Consider the following 20,140-nt stretch of genomic DNA (forward strand, 5'->3'; position numbering starts at 1 on the left):
ATTTTCTGAAAGTTTCCGACGGCCTTTCTAAGGTTTCGGAAATTTTCTGCAACTTGCTCATCTTTACTTTTCTTCTTTCTTGTACAGCCATGAAAAACCACTTTCTCATGCCGTGTTCTTGCACTGGATACATGATACTCCCATTTTAGCCGCGAATCATTTATTAAATAAAATTATGAAAACGGATTATATCACGTATAATTAATTTATAATATTATAATACATCCATACAGTCAACGGGTGACTGAGGAAAAATTACAATGTGTGAAACTAAACCACCGTACTACGTACTTACGAACGTACGTACTTACGTACGTACGTACTACCGTATGTATGAACCATAAACACTGTAAATTTTAAGGCTACATCGGTTCAGAAGGCTAGTTATACATTACAACTATTTTCAAGTAAAGGTAAAGCTACGCCGGCTCTATCTATACACCTCTGACCCGCATACCTCGCCTCTGATACGCGATAATTATAATCCGTTTTCATATTTTTATTCCATGAGTAACTATCGCGGTAACCGAAGACAATAAATTACGCGAATTATTTAGTTTGTCGGTGATAGACTATTTTTGAAAACTACCCGTGTTTACATATGTAATTCATTATGCATTTTATACCCCATTCGGCCAGAATTCGCATATCGGTCGTGTGAAATTTTGTTGGTGGATTCATTGGATTATTCTACATGCATAGGTTGACTGGTAGAGATTGCCTCATGGCATTGCCCTTTTTGTACACTAAGTTTTTCTTTTGTGCAATAAAGTGTAAATAAATAAATAGCCCATGTTTCGGTTTCACATATTTTCTTTTGACCTTGCCTTTCATTTCTATAGATATCTTCGGAACACAGACAATTCTTTTACGTAGGTACGTCATTTATTCTACCCTGTGAATGTCCTACGCAAGATATGATTTAAATTTATTTTTTAAGTAATTGCTTTTGTTATATTTTCAGTTTTTTGTTTCAGCTGGCATGTGTTACACCCTCACAGGGTGTAGGTGGCTACGCCGCCGTACGTCCCTAGAATGGATGCATGTCACGTACTGCCACCACGTGTCGGAGCTGTAGCTATGGACGCGTGTTGTCGCACCAATTAATAACCTGTAGATACTATCAGCTATACTTTTAACTGACCACGGGTGTACAGCGAGCTACACAATTTAATGGCCGCATTATGAATGAATTTATTTATAAATTAGCCATGCACTTTGCACCTGGGTGTACTTTGTGATTAATTACACAACTGTTATGTTATTTGTTGTTAAAACAATTAAATTTTGACTTCAAAAATCATTAGCCAGAGTAGGAACGCTGTTTTCGTCAAGTCATCGAGTGTTTTAATAATATATTACATTTTAAACTATGGCGTTAGTGGAAATTCAAATATAAATTGGCTAGAAAGAATGCAATTTTGCAGCTCGTTGTATATTGAAATCAAAATCATTGCATTTCATTGCATTATACGTAGCTATGAAATCCTAGTAGTCGTTACCACTTAAAAGTCACCTCTAACTTGCACGGGAGCTTTCCCATATGCTTCTAATGCGATTCTTACTATGCGCCCGCGTACCCAGGTAGGGGGAGGGGGTTTATTTTTTATTTCATTACCACCCCTACTTAAGTAGGTGATAGTGCCCCCTTATGCGCCTGTCTTGGGTTATTGGGAGTTTCGGCGTGAATTTTCAGGAAATTTTGAGTCAGTGTATAAGTTAAATTAAGGTACTTTGTTCTTTAATAATAAAAAAACACGTTTGTAAGTAAATATAATAATTTTTTGTACTACATCTACACTACTTTTGTACTACTAACAAGATTCGAATTTTATATATAGCAACTAAATAACCGACCTGACACGACCTGATAAGAAGTTTGACCTGACAAAAATTAATAAAAAGAAAACCCCAAAAAATCGTAGCTAAGAAGTTGAAACAGATTGTTTTGCGACAGGCGGGAGGACATTGGACAGTTTTTGTGGAGATTAAAAAGCACAGTAACTGCAATACGATTGCTGCAACGTGTGGACACACACTTCGGGCCATGAGAAAGGCGAATCAGATGAATACACTATATAAAATATATATAAAAGAAAAGATGTGATATACACTGGGTAAGTCTATTCGGCCTGCCGTGGTATGGTCTTGGCCATAGACTTAAATTTACTTAAAAAATCTGTAATGTAGTCTGTGTGTGTCTGTGTGAGAAGCATGAAATCGTTGTAAGTGCTGTGACTGTCATTCTTGTATTTTTAACCGACTTCAAGATTTCAAAAGGAGGAGGTTTTCAATTCGGTGTGTATGTTTTTTTTAATGTTTGTTACTTCATAACTCCGTCATTTCTGAACCAATTTTGAAAATAAATTTTTTGCTTGAATCTATATATATACAGATTGGTCTCGTTTTTGTCAAAACTCAGTTCTGATGATGGCATCCATGAGGAATCGAGGGAACTCTTCAAATGTGAAGAGCAGACATATAGTGATTTTTGTATTTTCATCAACAAATCAAGCATTTACATTTAAAAAGTGATATTTTTTTTTATATATAACGATAGGCAGGCGTTTGACCACGATCTCACCTGATGGTAAGTGATGATGCGGTCTATGGTGGAGCACGCTTACCTATGAGATACCTATTTACCCTAGCCTTGAAGAGACCCAGATTGTACTCATGCGGAAACACAGACTTGGGCAGGGCATTCCACTCCTTGGCAGTTCGCATAAGAAATGTTGAAGCAAAACGCTTCGTGCGTATTTGTGGAATACCTACCATGAAGCGATGCCGGAGTGCCGATTGTCTGGTAGTCCGATGGTGAAATGGGGACGGAGGAATAAGGTTGTGCAGTTCCTCGGCACACTCTCCGAAATGTATCCTGTAAAAGATCGTTAGGCTGGCAACCTTGCGACGATGCTCCAGACTTTGGAGTCGAGCATTCGTCAGATCGTCATCATTAATGACTCTCCTCTCAACTGACTCGAGCGCCTCAAGCTGGTATTTTGCTGAACCATCCCACAGTTGCGAACAGTATTCCACTCACGATCGCACTTGTGCTAGGTAAAGGTCGAGCAGCTGCTTAGGTGTAAAATACTGTCTCACCTTGTTGAGGATGCCCAGCTTTTTTGCTGCTAACTGTGCTTTCGACTCGATGTGCGGGCCGAAGTTGAGTTTCGAAGTCAGCGAGATTCCGAGAAGCTCAAGATGGTGGATGGTGGATGGATGGTGGATGGTCGGATTTGATGAAGTGGAACTGCTGATGATGATCATAATGGAACTCTTCAACGACGCATAGTTTACGTTTGGCGGTTTGTTCTCTTCGCTGTGTTTGTGAAGCATATTAGATTTTTAAGACAAATTTTTGTCAAGTTCGAGTTCTAACGATGGGGTCCATGAGGAATCGAGGGAACTCCTCAAATGTTAAAGGCATATATATATAGTGATCTTAGTATGTTCATCATCAAATCAAGCATTTACATTTTTAGAAGTGACATTTGATGAGGCGGAACTGCTGATGATGAACAGAATGGAACTCTTCAACGCCGCATAGTTCACGTTTGGCAATTTGTTCTCTTTGCATGGCTGTGAAGCAGTTAGGTTTTCAAGGCACATTTTTGTCAAGCTTGAGTTCTCATGATGGATTCCATGAGGAATTGAGGGTCCTTCTCAACTTTTTAACAAAAGTAGACAAGTAGTTCAACTTTTTTGACCGCAGTCGGAACACAATGACAGATCCGAATGAACCCTTAATCTTCCTTTAGCCGCACCCCGCTCTCTGCGTGGCCCACTAATGGCCGCGCCGGGGCCTGTAATGGAGCAGACATTCCTCGCGCCTCGTAAATCATAACTAATCCGTCTTGGAGTTTGGTTGGGGCGACGACTCCATATTGATTGCAGGCTAGGTGTCTAGGTGGCTTTATTTATACTGGCTTCGTCCACAGTGGACAGTGGCAAAATAAAACAATAAACTACGGAACCCTAAAAACGGCCAAGTGCGAGTCGGACTCGCCCATGCAGGGTTTCGTACCATTTATGACGTATTAAAAAACTACTTACTAGATCTCGTTCAAACCAATTTTCGGTGGAAGTTTGCATGGTAATGTATATCATATATTTTTTTTTGATTTTTCATTGTGTTGTTTTAGAAGTTACAGGGGGGGGGGGGGCACACATTTTTTCAGTTTGGAAGTGTCTCTCGTGCAAACTATTCATTTTAGAAAAAAATGATATTAGAAACCTAAATATCATTTTTGAAGACCTATCCATAGATACCCCACACGTATGGGTTTGATGAAAAAAGATTTTTTGAGTTTCAGAACTGAAACTCAAAAAGTATGGAGAACCCCCAAAATTTATTGTTTTTTTTCTATTTTTGTGTGAACATCTTAATTCGGTTCATAGAATACATCCACTTACTAAGTTTTGAACAGTATAGCTCTTATAGTTTCGGAAAAAAGTGGCTGTGACATAATCGGACAGACAGACGGACATGACGAATCTGTAAGGGTTCCGTTTTTTGCCATTTGGCTACGGAACCCTAAAAATGATATTAGAAACCTCAATATCATTTTTAAAGACCTATCCATAGATACCCCATACGTATGGGTATGATGAAAAAAGTTTTTTTGAGTTTCAGTTCTAAGTATCCCCAAAATTTATTGTTTTTTTTCTATTTTTGTGTAAAAATCTTAATGCGGTTCATAGAATACATCTACTTACCAAGTTTTAACAGTATAACTACGGTAGTACTATTAGTTATTCTGTGGTATAGCTCTTATGGTTTCGGAAAAAAGTGGCTGTGACATAAACGGACAGACAGGCGGACATGACGAATCTATAAGGGTTCAGTTTTTTGCAATTTGGCTACGGAACCCTAAAAACTGGTTAATATTGACAGAACGTTGTAATTCATTACGGATGGATTACTTGAATTCGTATACCTCGAGAATTAAATTTCTTCATCTACCTATGTAAAAGGACGGGTGTAATATTCCGGAATGAGAGAGAGAGAGGAGGGAAGCTGCTTGCTGGTTTATTATTTAATTCTATGGCATCATTTCAAACAGTATCTACAAAAAAATCATTTAAATAAATACTAGTCAGTCATTCGATGGCCTCGTCGCTGAAGGGGACTCGCTGCATGTTGTTTCAGACCGTTTTCAATTTGTCCGATCCGATATCGGATTCCGATATGACCACAAAGAAGTAAACATTTAAAAAGGGCCTTTTATATTTATTTATTAATTGCTTACGTGTTTATTTATTATTAATCATTACTAGCGAATAAATACTATATTCGAAACAGATGGTAGTTAGTAGTCGCGGCTATGTATAACTGAACCAAGTCTTTTCAATTATATGTACTTATAGATATCACTTTAATTGAAATAGAATAAAGATAATGTGGTGTGATGTAATAAAATAAAGATAATCTACTCATAGAAATCAGTGTAAAGTCTGTATAGCATATTAATTAATAACAGTATCTGTGATAGTAACTAAGTCATAAATATCCTTTACCGGTATTGTAGTTGATATACTGTTCTTTAAAATATCCGGCGGAATGTATACCTACGTACTAACATATCTATTCTATTTTTTGTTATTTCTTAAATCCTCCAAATCCTCGATTGAAATCTATAAATAAATCCGTCGCAATAAGAAATCGATCGCCAATTGGCATCTTCGTCAGGGCTTAATAAGTTTCTGCTTACTCCTGGATCATCACATAGTTTTTATCCTGTCTTCAATGCGTTGTTATCAAAAGTCCACAGCTATCAACCAAAAACCTATCTTATCCTTACTGTTATAAGATAGAATTCATGTTAACACTGTGACACGAAACACTAACTTTGGTTTAGATTGAATTTGGAATCTATGGAAATAGATTTAAGGTTGTTTTTGAGCTGTGAAAGGCAACTTCAAAGGGCCCAGGACAAGTGGAGCGACGGCTTCTTACGTGTAGTTCCGACTCACTTATTTTGTCCATACTAAGACAATGTATGCGATGAATTCGCAGTTCGGTGTAAAAACAATCTTGCGAGGGGACAGGGCTGCCAGCGACTACTATACCTTGGTATACTCGTAGTGGCCGCTGGCAAGCTGGAGCTTGGTACCTGTAAGAAGTATATTGGTATAAATACTGGTATAGGTTCATATGGAATGGATTTGTTTTATGAAGTTATGGAGCTAATTCAGAGCAAATTATTGACAGATGTTGCTACATAGATTCTGTCTGATGCTTATTGTTCTAATTATTAATGATTTGCAAAAGCACTAAATTCAATAAACTCGCTCAGACGTGCAATAAGACTTGCGGTGGCAGATAGTCGACAAATAAAATATTATAGTTCATAAAAGCAAAAGCTTCGATAGCATAATAAAAACGTGAATTTGACAAACAACAGTGAAAGTTAGTACCTTAATTAAATTATCTCAGCCTATACATATACTTTCGTACACCACCATCGTTTAGCAGGTCTCAAATTATCTCTTTATCAAGATAGTTAATGTTAAGAACAACTTCCCAGTACCAACCCTATGTCGAATAATTTCCAAGACAGCTCTGCAGTAGTGTGCGTTGTACTTTACAGCGTTTATACTATTGTCTTGTCTTCTTGACGCTTTATAAATCACGTTTGTCTATCATTCCATCCGTCTCTGACGCCGCAAGCCTAGCACCTCTATTGCCGTCGGTATAAGGATCAACTGGCCGTTACGATCGCCGGAAAAGATACATTTTGATGGGTGCTGTGAAAAATGTATGAATAATATCTAATTAAAAAAATGTTTTTGCAATCATCGTTTTATTATTGTTAAGGAAAAAATCCTTTGATTGTAAAACAAATATTTGTCTATGATTTGACTTTGCACAGGCCAATAAAGTGGTTATGATTTTTTGGTGCGAAAATACAGGGTGGATTTTTAAAATGTAGCACTGAGGGCAGCTACATGTTTCAATTTAGGGTTCCGTAGCCAAATGGCATAAAACGGAAGCCTTATAGTTTCGCCATGTCCGTCTGTCTGTCTGTCTGTCTGTCTGTCCGAGGCTTTGCTCCGTGGTCGTTAGTGATAGAAAGCTGAAATTTGGCATGGATATATAAATCAATAAAGGCGACAAAGTCGTACAATAAAATCTAAAAATATAATTTTTTTTAGGGTACCTCCCCTACACGTAAAGTGGGGGTGAATTTTTTTTTTCGCTTTAACCCTAGAGTGTGGGGTATCGTTGGAAAGGTCTTTCAAAACTAATAGGGGTTTTCAAGAAACATTTTTTGATAAAGTGAATATATTCGGAGATAATCGCTCCGAAAGAAAAAAAATATGTATCCCCCCCCCTCTAACTTTTGAACCATAGGTCCAAAAAATATGAAAAAAATCGTGGAAGTAGAGCTTAAGAAAGACATTAAATGAAAACTATAGCGGACATGATCAGTTTAGCTGTTTTTGAGTTATCGCAAAAAGTTTTACCTTCATAGTAAAAAGACTTACTTTAATTAGGTACTGATTATGCAAATTTGCCTATTTGTTTAACTCGGGTGAAAGGTACCATTTACTACACTTTAAGCTCCAGTTTAGCTTATTGTGACGGAGGAGTAACTACGGAACCCTACACTGAGCGCGGCCCGACATGCTCTTGGCCGGTTTTTATTGGAATATGTTTCTTAAATACTTTACATTTTTCTATTTTTTTATAAAAATGGGTGTTTATTAGCCTCAATCTATTAACTTCATTATTTAAAGTACAAAAAATGACACAGTTTACGATTAACCGAAATTATTAACCGGTTAATTGTATGAAGGAAATTCCGGTATCCGATACCTGAATCGTAGCCTAGTAATTGCACAAGCCTTGAATAGTATTTAGGACTCAGGCAATCTGAATAAAATTGCTCTGAAATATAAAAATAATATTTTTTTTTATACTACGTCGGTGGCAAACAAGCATACGGCCTGCCTGATAATAAGCAGTAAAAATAAAAATAGCATGAAATATTTATATTTAAAAAAAGGTAATAACTCGAACTCGTTACTCTCACACATGGGCAGGTACTTTATAACTCAGACAGAGATATTCCGGGTTCAATCCTGCATGGGCCCTCGTAAATAACTCAACGCCAAACGCCAAAGCAGCGTAAGTGAGAAAATGATAAATATTTTAATTGAAATAGCTTTTTGCCCGTTTTCACGGTTAGCGCCCGCCCTCTAAGGGCATTGCCGGAAGCAAAAAGGCGAAATGAAATTATCTTTCCCATATGGAAAAGCGAGGAGATTGTCTCATTTTTGGACAAAAAAGTACTTAAAGTTGTATAAATACTTTTGCCACGCCCAATTAAAATTCTTTCTGGCATAATGTCTCTATACGATACGCATACAAAACCATTCATACAAATTCAATAAACCCTATCAAAAAAAGTGTGAATGAACCTTATTTTTAAATTCATATTTGTAAAAATAATGAAATAATTTATTTCATCGTTTCTCAGCTTACCTACCTACCTTAAATGCATATTTGTATTTAACTAATAGGGTTACTCGCTACAATGTTGAGACGCTGAAATAAATCTCTATATCTAGTTACTTTCGAGCACAAACATGGTCAACTTTGTTATGCCAGGTGCCTCAAGAAAGAACCCAAGAAGCCAAACAATGAAACAACTTAAACGTTCCTTACACATGCAGGTATATACATATAACCAAACCTAATTAGCGAATGACAATCATAAAACGTCGTTATCGGTATTCTTTGGTGATTATAATAAATCCAGCGGTCGTTGAGGTTTTTGTAGATCATTGAGACTTATAAGGCGGTGGCAGCACGTACAGTAAAGTCAGCACCAAATCTACACACGCATTGCAAACTTGCGGCGATGAGGATATAGTAGATTTTAGGTTATTAGGAAGCATACATTTAGTTCGACACGGACGTTTATTCTCTAAAATTCTCCTATTTGAGATAAAAAATTGGTTTTGTTATTTATACCATAATATCTACCGGCTATTTTTCTATTCCTCGTATAGCTTTGCATTAATTTTGAAGCACCTTGCGGTACATTTATGTAAATTTAGCTGAACACTTTTGTCACGGTGATATGCATGTTATCCAAGAGAAAAGTAATGTCAAAAAACTTGCAATATTGTTGTACCTACATCTATGTTACAGTTTCAATTTGTTTTGTTTTATTCCAGTTTAATTCTGGCGATTATTTTGCTGACCACACACATTCCAGAATGGCGATAACTTTTAAGTTAAATAAATTTGTCTCAAGTTGGAGATATGTCAGGATGATACCACTTAATACTATGTTGCAAAGTGTGGACTAGGTGTAGTCTGGTAAGGGGAGACTAAATAAGGCTTTTATTGTTGCACCTCGAATGCTACATTAAACTTTATAGTTGCATTTGGCTTATTTAGTGAGGTAGTTTGATAAATAAGGAAGATAAGCGTTGTTTCTTTTGACACAGAACTGACTGAATTAATCTACCGATATTTCTTTAAAATGGCCGCAGTTTATAGAAGTGTGAATCTATTATTGTACTTATACAATGTTCGCTAGTAATTGTGAGTCTAATATTGCTGCGAGCGCGCTGCGTTTCTTCACACTGGTGCAGCTAAGCAACTCGTTGAATATTGATCTCTTATCAATCAAAGCCATAAAATCAGAACAACATTCTTACATTGCCTGCTCAGATCGTCTAAAAAGTACCATAGTACTTTATGCTACAACATTTTTCACACCTATGAGTATCGATCATCAGAATGCATAAAACCGAGCATATTATTTGGAGGGCATTTCAAGTCATTGTAGTACTTTTTCCTCTAACTTGAAACCCGAGCGGCATCCGAGCAATGCCAGGCATCGATCCGCTATCGATCGAGAGCCATTGAAAGACAATGTCATATACAAGTAATTGTATATAATTGGGATTTCTCAAGAACAATGACACGAAATTACTGTTTGAGTGAAATAATTGCGATGTTTTTTGCATTTGCGATCGCTTTGTGAGTGCCGGGCGATTGTTCATTCGATTTCGTTGGTAATTGCTGTTGTTGCCATTGAGGTTTGGACACGATGTAATATGTATTTGCTCATATACACGCCCCAAGGTAGGTGTATTTGTGATGTTTAAGTACTGTAGCTTTTTATTACAAAGGGTGTGGTTGAATGTTGGCAACTTTGAGAGCAAGTACAAATTCTACATTCATAAAGGATAAAATTGTGTACTTTGTTATTTCTAGGGAAAATTCTTCTATTTCCGCCCCGAATTATTGAGTCTCGAAATGAGCTCGGGTTCCTTGCCCCCAAGGCCGCTGTATCCAATATTACAGAAAATCAGCGTCCATCCACTTTTTACAGGCTTATGGTAAACGTAGGAATCTTACTTTTTGCGTCCAAACGGTTTATGTCAACCCCCCACTCGCAAGCTCTTTTTCCAGCTTATTTAAAGCATTAATGAATAAGAATAGCGCTGGAAAAAGCGTCGGTCTTTGATTTAGTACTCCCTTATCTCGAGATTCAAAAGATAAAAGGTACTGCTGCTGTGTAGACTTAAAAGGTGGTGATTTTAGATTTCATTTTGTTATTTATTGGCCGGTGTTTGGCGGCTTGTTGCTTGTTTTTCTTTAACTTCGAGTTATTGTTTGAATTAGTTTCATTGAGGATTTATTTCATAGATATGCCTTTGATGGAATGAATGACTGAGAAAGAAAACATTATTTATCAGTTATTATTATTAACTAGCAAGCCAATTTTGTCAGTAGAAAAAGAGCATATTATTTGGAGAGATGATTCAATCGTCGGACTTCGGACCGTCAACATCTCCTGAGGATGCCTCGTAGAGGCGAAACACGTGTCGAGTGTTCTATTTTCGGGTGGATGGGAAAATTAATTGCATGTAAACATACGCAAGTAAATATAACGGGTTAGCACTGATTGGCTAGCACGTTATCTTTTCGCGGATTAGCAAAGTAACATTTTTTGTTTTAGTTTTAAGTAGAAAAAGGCGGAAAATGTGGGGGCAAAGGGTTTTAGTACCATACAGATTTTGAATTTCGGGCTATTGTGAGTATTTCAGTTCCTTCATAATAACAATAACATGTTGGTTTCGTTGCAGGGAGCGGAGCGGTGATGCCGTTGCCGCGGCATGCCGGTGATACGATTTGGCGTTGATAATTAAATTAGTGAAGTGGTAATAGTAGTTTATGTGACTGCTGCATAATAAAAGGCATTAAAATACACGAGTGTTTTAATGCCTAATTATGTACAGTTACATACACTATTTTATCTACACACATATTATAAACTTTCTATGAAATATTCACTAACCCAAATTACAGCCTACGTTAGGGCATCGTTGCCCAAACGGGCGCAGATTTTGCCAAATCTTTCCTCTCTTGACGGAACTCGCGGATATGTGGTGGCGTCACCGAAATTTTTTACCGCTTATTTTACATGAAATTTGCTATAGTTACCTTTAAAACAACAAAACATATTCATTTTATACTTAAAACTAATTAAAAGATAAACTGTACGTCAAATGGCGGTAAATGAAATCTTTTTTCACGCATATAGTTTTTTTTGAAATTCAGAGACAAACTAGAGTCGGGGGCCTATTTCCGTATCATTCGATACAAACTAACATGCGAGATATGTCAAAATTGTATGCAATTGAAATTTAATTATATATATAATCCTATAGCCAGTATCGTTTGGTACGTAATAGAGCTTCGTCATAAATTTACGTAATGTACCTCCTGAAACATTTTTCTTAGGATAATGCTTTTGTTTTTGTTACGCGTATTAAGTCTGTATCGAGCGATCGGTACTTTTAATGATTTTAATTGGTGCATCAATAAGCCGGGAGTTATCTGATGGCTTTGAGTCGTTTAATTAAAGCGTACATTAATTACGATATAATTACATTGAACAATGGCGCCACCTGTCTTTCGGATGCCGAACTAACGATCGATGTATTGATCGCTGCGCGCGCGCTGCCCGACAGTTTATCAGGATAGTAAAAGCATAAAAGCGTGATTTTTCAGACGTCAGATAGTTTTATGTCAACTAAATGTAATTTTATTTTATTCGTTAATTATGGGGCATAAAAAAATGTCCGAGGAATATATTCATTTAACAGATAAGAAAATAAACGGAATAATCATCCGATATCCATTTTGAGCTGCGTTGCAACATGTCATGATGAATATTAATGTGTAATTGTGACTGTGACCTCACCTAATGAACCAAAAATTAAAAAGGATTGTTAAACTTAGTAAATATGATAATTACTTTTAACTCAACTTAACCATACCTACTAGGTAATATCCTAAATGAGTTAATTTTCAAACATGACATTTATCATTATCACATAAATATAACGATGATGACTGTAATACAATTATACTCGTACTTAGATTCCATCATAATTTTATGGGTTAGAAATATTTGGCAAATTGTCATTCTCAAGTTGATAAAATATTATGTTCCTGAAATATGTAGGTACGTCGGTATCTCATTTTACTCAACGCGCAGCAGTTTTGCAATGGGCATAATTCACAATGAGACCTTAGCAATCCTGTCAGAAGATTTAGATCGTGCGTTTTTCAACTATCACAAAAAAGATTATCCAGTTCCGTTTTACATCACTCCAGTCAGTGATCGCCTAGGTATAGCAATTTTTATATATCACAAGTGATCATTATGAGGCGTAAAATTGAGTAAAAACCTGAGTTGCACCTTGTGGAAAGTTACTTAAGATTGTTTAATATCTATAATTCCGTTTTATTTTTGCATTATAAAATTCATTTTTATATTTGTATCGTAATGTGTTTCTTCAGTTTGACAATACTTAGGGGTAACCTAATACAGATATATAAAGTGTTATGGTTTATGGTTTAAGACATTTATTATCTCATAAAGAATTTACAAAATTTATACTCGTATTAATCTTTATAAAATTAAATAGTGCTCGCTAGTCTTAAAAGTATTGTTATATAAAGTGTTCGACTTTCCATTTGCTTTTCATGAAAATTTGTGCAAAAATATTCCTCGCTGCAAAAATCTATTTTTCGATTGAATTCATCAGTGTTAGCTAATAAATAATAAAATGCACATAATTCTAAGAAAGAAAAAAACAACGGTCTTAACACGGGCATTAAACTTTCTTGTTATTCAAAGAGAATAGCTATGAGATTTATATATTGTTCCTGGTATGAAGTTTTTATAAATGAGTGTTAGTCTATGAAGTTTTTAGGATTAAATGTTTTTGAGTGCGCGTGGGCACAATGCCGGCATCGCGCGTCGAGCAGCGGCGAAAAACTTGCGCCGCTCTATTGATACGACATTGACGGATTCGGGACCGCGCTAGGGCTGTCCATCACTAAAATATTCCCGAATACCTTTCTATGAACGTTATAAAGACCTTTATAGGTACATAGCACCTTAACTGTAAATTTTGATATTACAGTCATATTCGGAATTCGTTAAGATTTTGGCAGGTTTTTGATGATATATTATCGCGTTTTATAAAAAAATTAGTTACTTTTATTTTAATAGCCCTACGGTATTTAGATATTAAAAATGTCAGAATGTCTTTATTGGGCATCACTCCATCTATTTCTGGTATTCCATATTAGGTAAAGAATGTTAAGTTTTTATTCTTTAAATTCCACAAAAATTGGCACACGGTAAAAAAAAAATTACATTGGTAATTAGGTAGAAAACTAGATAATCGTTAAAATTATTACCTACCTTTGAAGTAGAGTTCTGATAAAGATGATTTACGGGTAGGTAAATCATGTATGAGCAAGTAAATACTACACGTTATCGTCTCCCAACGAACAATATTGTGAGTTGTACCAACAACATAGCTATGTTGTTACAAGTTTGAGACTTAAAGTTAGTTTTTGTGAGTCAACTAGATGGTCAGATAATATCTCGCGCGAGATTTTTGCACCGGCGTATACGCGCATTCCACGCGCACTTATCTACTGATATCAATTGGAATTTGATTTATAGTGTTGATTGGTTTTTAGAAAAAAAGGCCATTAAAGATATTTCAGCAGGCACATGAACATGTATTTAATTTAATTTATTTTATAACTTAAATAAATTGTACATTAAAGCTGTTCTAAGTTTAATGCACTGTCGAGTTTTTGATTTGGCCTGTCCTTTATCTAACCAATCTACGAAGTTGTGCCTAATGAAAATTTATAAACTAAAGTGTAACTTAGTAAAAATGTGTCTAATAAATCAAGTGGTTATAGTATCGATTTTCAATAATTTGAAATAATAATCTACATAATACAAGGTAGTTCATAGGTATAATAACAAGTAAATCCGGAAAGTAGCAACCCTACCGTTAATACACATGGCAGAGACGCCGCCCTGACATGTTTACGGGCCAATTATTTGTATGGATTCCGCTGCAATAATGATTTCTTGCGCCGTCCGTCCGTCTGTCTCGCGCTCGGGCTCATAACCTTTTTCCTTCCTTTCTTAAATTTGTGAATCTTGATTCGCTCCCGATCCACTTTATTGGCCTTAGGAAACTTTATAAATATATTCTGTGCATAATATGGAAGGGTTGAAAGGGCTCTTTGACTGCGATGCTGATATATATCGCAGTAAGTATTGGTGCTCATTCGATATTATTTTTTACACGTTACCGCAAACGAAACGTAATTATTAAAAATAAATTGTTTCAAGTTGTGTTTTAAGTATACGACTATACGTGCAAAGTCTGAGACGGAAGGAGGTCACAAGAAAATAAATCTTAGCGTAATTTAGGCTTACTCGTATCAAATCGTAAAGTATGTCAAGTCCGGATTGGTCCTGAGGGTCGTGAAGTTGGAATCTCGACATAATGAGAATTTTAATCCTTTTGTTGTGAGCGTTCAGACTGAACATCTAGCGACCTTTACCAAAGAGGAGTTTTGGCCGAAAAGTGTCAAGTTCCGGCGGTTCCGCGGCCGACTCCCTGACACTACGGGGTTGCGAATTGCATCGCAGCCATAATGTTGTGTTTTTAGTTTTAATATATATTTTATTATAATTTGTTGCTAGTTCAAAGGTATTATTTATCTATGAGCCAATACTTGCCTGAAAATAAAGATTTTATTTTCATTTAGATTAGTATAAAAAATACATATTTTAAATACGATTTCATGTGAAATAATAATATTCATGCTCTAGAGCATGAGCACTTGTAAGAGATTTAAATCAGAACTGTATAATTCTTGTAGTGTTTAAAAATATAATTACGTGACTTGAACTCCAAAAGGCCTATTTATACTTACGACGCCTTCTCCTAAAACTACCTTATTGTGTAACATAGTAGTCGTATTGTATACTACGTACAATGAAATGGTAGTATTAGTTACAATGTGTTGTTAAGCAGGATTAATAAGACTCCGTAACGCCGGGGGCGCGATCAACTCGCAGTACGTGTGGTTCATACTGAGCGCTTCGAGCTGTTACACATTATTAAGTCTAGGTAGGTATCAGGGTATACAGTGGGTTTAATTGACTCGGCAAAATATATTTTTTTTTTTACGTGAATTATGACTTTTACCATGAACCTGTGTTTCGTTAAAACCTTAGTTAATCAATCTTATTTTAATTAGACCGATTGCTTGGGTACTTTACAGGTCAGTTTGAACGTACACCGACATCAGAATGATATCTAAATGATGTCATTTAGTTATCGTTCGTCTCAATCGGCCCGATCGGAACTTAAGATACGTCAGAAATTTTCTAAGGATACGATATGGATTGGGTATGTCATTGTCAAAAGTGACGTTTTTGTTTGAAGTAACGTCACTTTGAACACTGGCATATATAATCTATATCGTATATTTAGAACATGTTTGATTTATCTTAAAGTTCGTATCCGCCCGACTCACGCAAATACATGGACATTATGATGTTAGTGTACGTTCAAATAAGTAGGTCTGTTACTTAGAGATAATACTGTCATATTACTAATAATTTAACTACGGGTTAAATTTCAGGTTGCGCTTGAGATTTTACATGCAATACATTGGAATTGTAAGTTACCGACTGTTTGACTGGCAAATATTTTTCTCGAATAAAACCTATAAAACAACCTTATTGAGATAACGAGGTTATTGAGATAAAGAGTCTATATTAAATTCATCTAAATGAAATGACATTAAGCGACCGACAACAGCAAGTCAGATAAGCTTTGCTCGGCTACGCACAGATGCCGGTGGCAGAGGCTGGCCGCGAGTACTCGGTATCGATTCGCGGCACGTGACGAACCTACTAACGAGGCGAGGGCCTTTGAACTGGCTTTTAGACAAAATATCACAGGAACGGCTCCGATGATGGAAACAGCGAGGCGAGTTGGCTTACAGACTGTAGAGGCTCTGTGAAACAATTACTTAAATACTTTGAGTTATCACCCGCTCATGATGTTATGACATACTCGTATATCTAAACAAAAAATTATACCTATGGTCACCAAATCGCCTTTGCATTGAGAAGGGTTCTGATATGACAAACACGTCGGGGTGGAGTGATTCTCAGCTTATAAAGTTAGAATATTTTAACATCATGCGCGTGCGACTAAGAGCGCAATTCATATTTAACAATTTGTTACGGTTTTGATATGACCTTGATGATCACTCATGCTGATTGTTGCATGCGAAATGAAGTGTAACTCGTGCGTGAAACGCGCGCCAATCAAGACGCGATCATCAAGGTCGTATCAAAACCATAAAAATGTTAAATTAGAGTCCCCCGCTAGGTACCTTCTCGCGCGATATATTTATATGGTGATTTGCCGGCCTAGCCAAGGTAGCACTCGCTATCTCTACGACAACGAAACGCTTTGTCCTTAGTGACGACTGATCTGGCCCTAGTGACTCTGCCTATGAAGAGTATGAAATCGATGGTTCTGGGTTCGGATCCCGGTAAGAGCATTTATTTGTGTGATGAGCGCAGATATTTGTTCGTGAGTTAAGGGTGTTTTATATGTATTTCAATTCAATTCAGTTCAATTCTAATCATGTATTTAATTTTTACGTCGTTTTACTAATTGTATTTTAGTGTTCATTAAGCTTTACTTTCATGTTTTTTTTTTTCATATTTTATGGACTCGTGGTTAAAAAGTTAGAGGGGGGGGGGGGGGGGGTATTGTTTTATTTCGGAGCGATTAACTATTTCCGAAAATATTTACTTTTTGAAAAAAATATCGTTGAATACCTCTAAGTTCGTATTTTTTTTATTCGTCTATGTATAAAGTTATAGGTCCTCGCTTATAGTACGGGCGGCCTACAACTCTTATTACTTTGTTTATATTTAGCATTTTAATGAATCTTTATTACCGTTATCGTGTAGTATTAGTATATAAAATATTTGTTGAATATATAAATAAATAAATAATAAATATTATATATATCGTTGTCTAAGTACCCTCAACACAAATTATAAGACATTATTACACAAATTGACTAAGTCCCACAGTAAGCTCAATAAGGCTTGTGTTGAGGGTACGTAGACAACGATATATATAATACATAAATATTTATAAATACTTAAATACATAGAAAACACCCATGACTCAGGAACAAATATCCATGCTCATCACACGAATAAATGCCCTTACCAGGATTTGAACCCGGGACCATCGGCTTCATAGGCAGGGTCACTACCCACGAGGCCAGAGCGGTCGTCAAAAAGTATAAGTATGTTCTGGTTTATGTATTATTAATTTGTTTATTATTTTATTAAGACATTATTCGAACGATGTTTTTGTTACTTCTTTTTCTATTATTTTAGATACATCATACGGGTCAATTTTATGTAGTTCACAGAGAAACTCGTGGTCACAGCGGAAGTATGAATATTTGGTGGTGATGTGGAAGCGTGCTGGATAGGCTTTGTGATATTCGTAGCCGGGAAGTATTTAAGTGGGGTCTCTATTGGTTCCCATAAATTTTTAGTTCCGATTTTCTCAGTCCATAACGTTTTCTACCATAATTTTTATTACTCATATTGTTAATAGTCATAAAATTAAACGACATAAATTGTAGATCCGATTTTTGCAGGTCATCATTATTGTTAGTCATAATATTTGTCGGTCATAATATTCAAAGCTCAGATTCTATATCATTACATAATGTAGAAGGTAATAAACTTGTTTATAATAATTGTCGTAAGGTCTATTTTCGCAAGGTATAATTATTTTCGCTCTGAGGGACACAAGGTAACTAACGAACCTACCTGGGGAAACATGATTTTTTGTTTAGCTTACTGACTTTACCTCCGTTTCCTATATTTCATGTAACTTATTAATCCATTTCGTGCCGCCAACGAGTCGACGGAGCCCCGCTTCGCGGGACTCCTATTTTCGCTCTGAGGGACACAAGGTAACTAACGAACCTACCTGGGGAAACATGATTTTTTGTTTGGCTTACTGACTTTACCTCCGTTTCCTATATTTCATGTAACTTATTAATACATTTCGTGCCGCCAACGAGTCGACGGAGCCCCGCTTCGCGGGACTCCTATTTTCGCTCTGAGGGACACAAGGTAACTAACGAACCTACCTGGGGAAACATGATTTTTTGTTTGGCTTACTAATTAAAACATGATTTTTTGTTTAGTAATTAAAACTATATGAGTAATAACCATTAGTCCGTTAAAATGTATGCCTTAAAATATTTCTGAATAATAATGCATAGGCCTTAGAATGTTATACTAATCAATTTTATAACTTTTGCGATTATAGTATTTAATATTATAGAATGATAATGTTCGAACTATTAAACGTTATGCTTAGCAAAAATTATGACTATTGATATTTATTAATTATATGGATATCAATTTCTTTAATTATATGGATATCAATTTCTGACTATCGAAATTCGGAACAATAAGAATATGGGAAAGAAAGGGATCCCATTTAAGTGAGTTGGAAGGTGAGTGACATATAAGATAAGATAAGATAATCTTTATTGGTAGCGTGCTAGTACAAGTCAAAAAACAATTTTGTACAACAAACATACAAATTCCACATTACAGAATACTTATTTCGTACGAAATATTAGTAATGTCAGTTATGCTTAATAAAATAAAATAAAAATATTATATAGTCAGTGGCAATTCCATCATTTCGTTAAAAAAATAAAAGTTTTTTGTGATTAGCCACGATTCCAAATTTGTTTTAAAAGATTGGTGAGATGTTGCATCTCTTATATTTTCTGGGAGGCGGTTGTATATCGCGGGGCCTGTGACGTACACCGACTGTACTGACCTTGTGAGTTTGTGAAGCGGTGCAACTAGGCGGTCTCGATGTGCATTGCTTCGTAAGTTATGTGAGGTCACTATGCCTTTACGTTTAAACTTACTTATACTTGTGTAGGTAAAGGTAGCAATTTGAAAGATTACCATGCTTGGTAGTGTTAGAATGCGTAGGTTTTTGAAGTGGTCGCGGACTGATTCATCACTGCGGATACCTATGATGCTTCGCACTGCGCGCTTCTGTATTCGAAAGGCATGGTCACAATCCGATGCTCGGCCCCATAGTTCAGTGCCATATGATAGTGCCAGATGTTAACATTTTCAGAATGGACCCCCCATATAGGCCTTATATACTTATATATACACATTTTTTTTGTAAATATTTTGTAACAATTTCATCCCCACTTTCCGTGTATGGTCCCCTAAAAAATAAGAAATATATCGATCCAAAATAATTAATAATGTCATTATATAACCCGGTTTTATTCCATAATCCCTACCAAATAAATGATATTTTACCTTTACCTTATTAATTTATCTGTCCGAGCTCTCTGGCCTGCGGGCACCGAATACTATCGATTGCCGGTCCGGCACGTACTAACCGCTGAAGCCTTCACGCTGGGTGCGGATGCGGAAATCCACACGCGAAACACTGGTAAGATGATCATGATGGACACAAAAAGCAAGGAACGGGCAGTAAAATATATTTTATAGCTTTAAAATATTCTTTTATCCCTCTCGGGCCCTCTGCCCTCTAGTAGTGAATTTCAAGCTCCAATAGCCAAGCGGTATCCCGAAAGAATCAGTATCATCAATAATTATCAATATCGACTTAAGCCAAATTATAAGTATGACAATAAGTATGTTTCGTC

The sequence above is a fragment of the Cydia pomonella genome, chromosome 2, assembly GCF_033807575.1.
Source record: "Cydia pomonella isolate Wapato2018A chromosome 2, ilCydPomo1, whole genome shotgun sequence".
Classification (NCBI taxonomy): domain Eukaryota; kingdom Metazoa; phylum Arthropoda; class Insecta; order Lepidoptera; family Tortricidae; genus Cydia; species Cydia pomonella.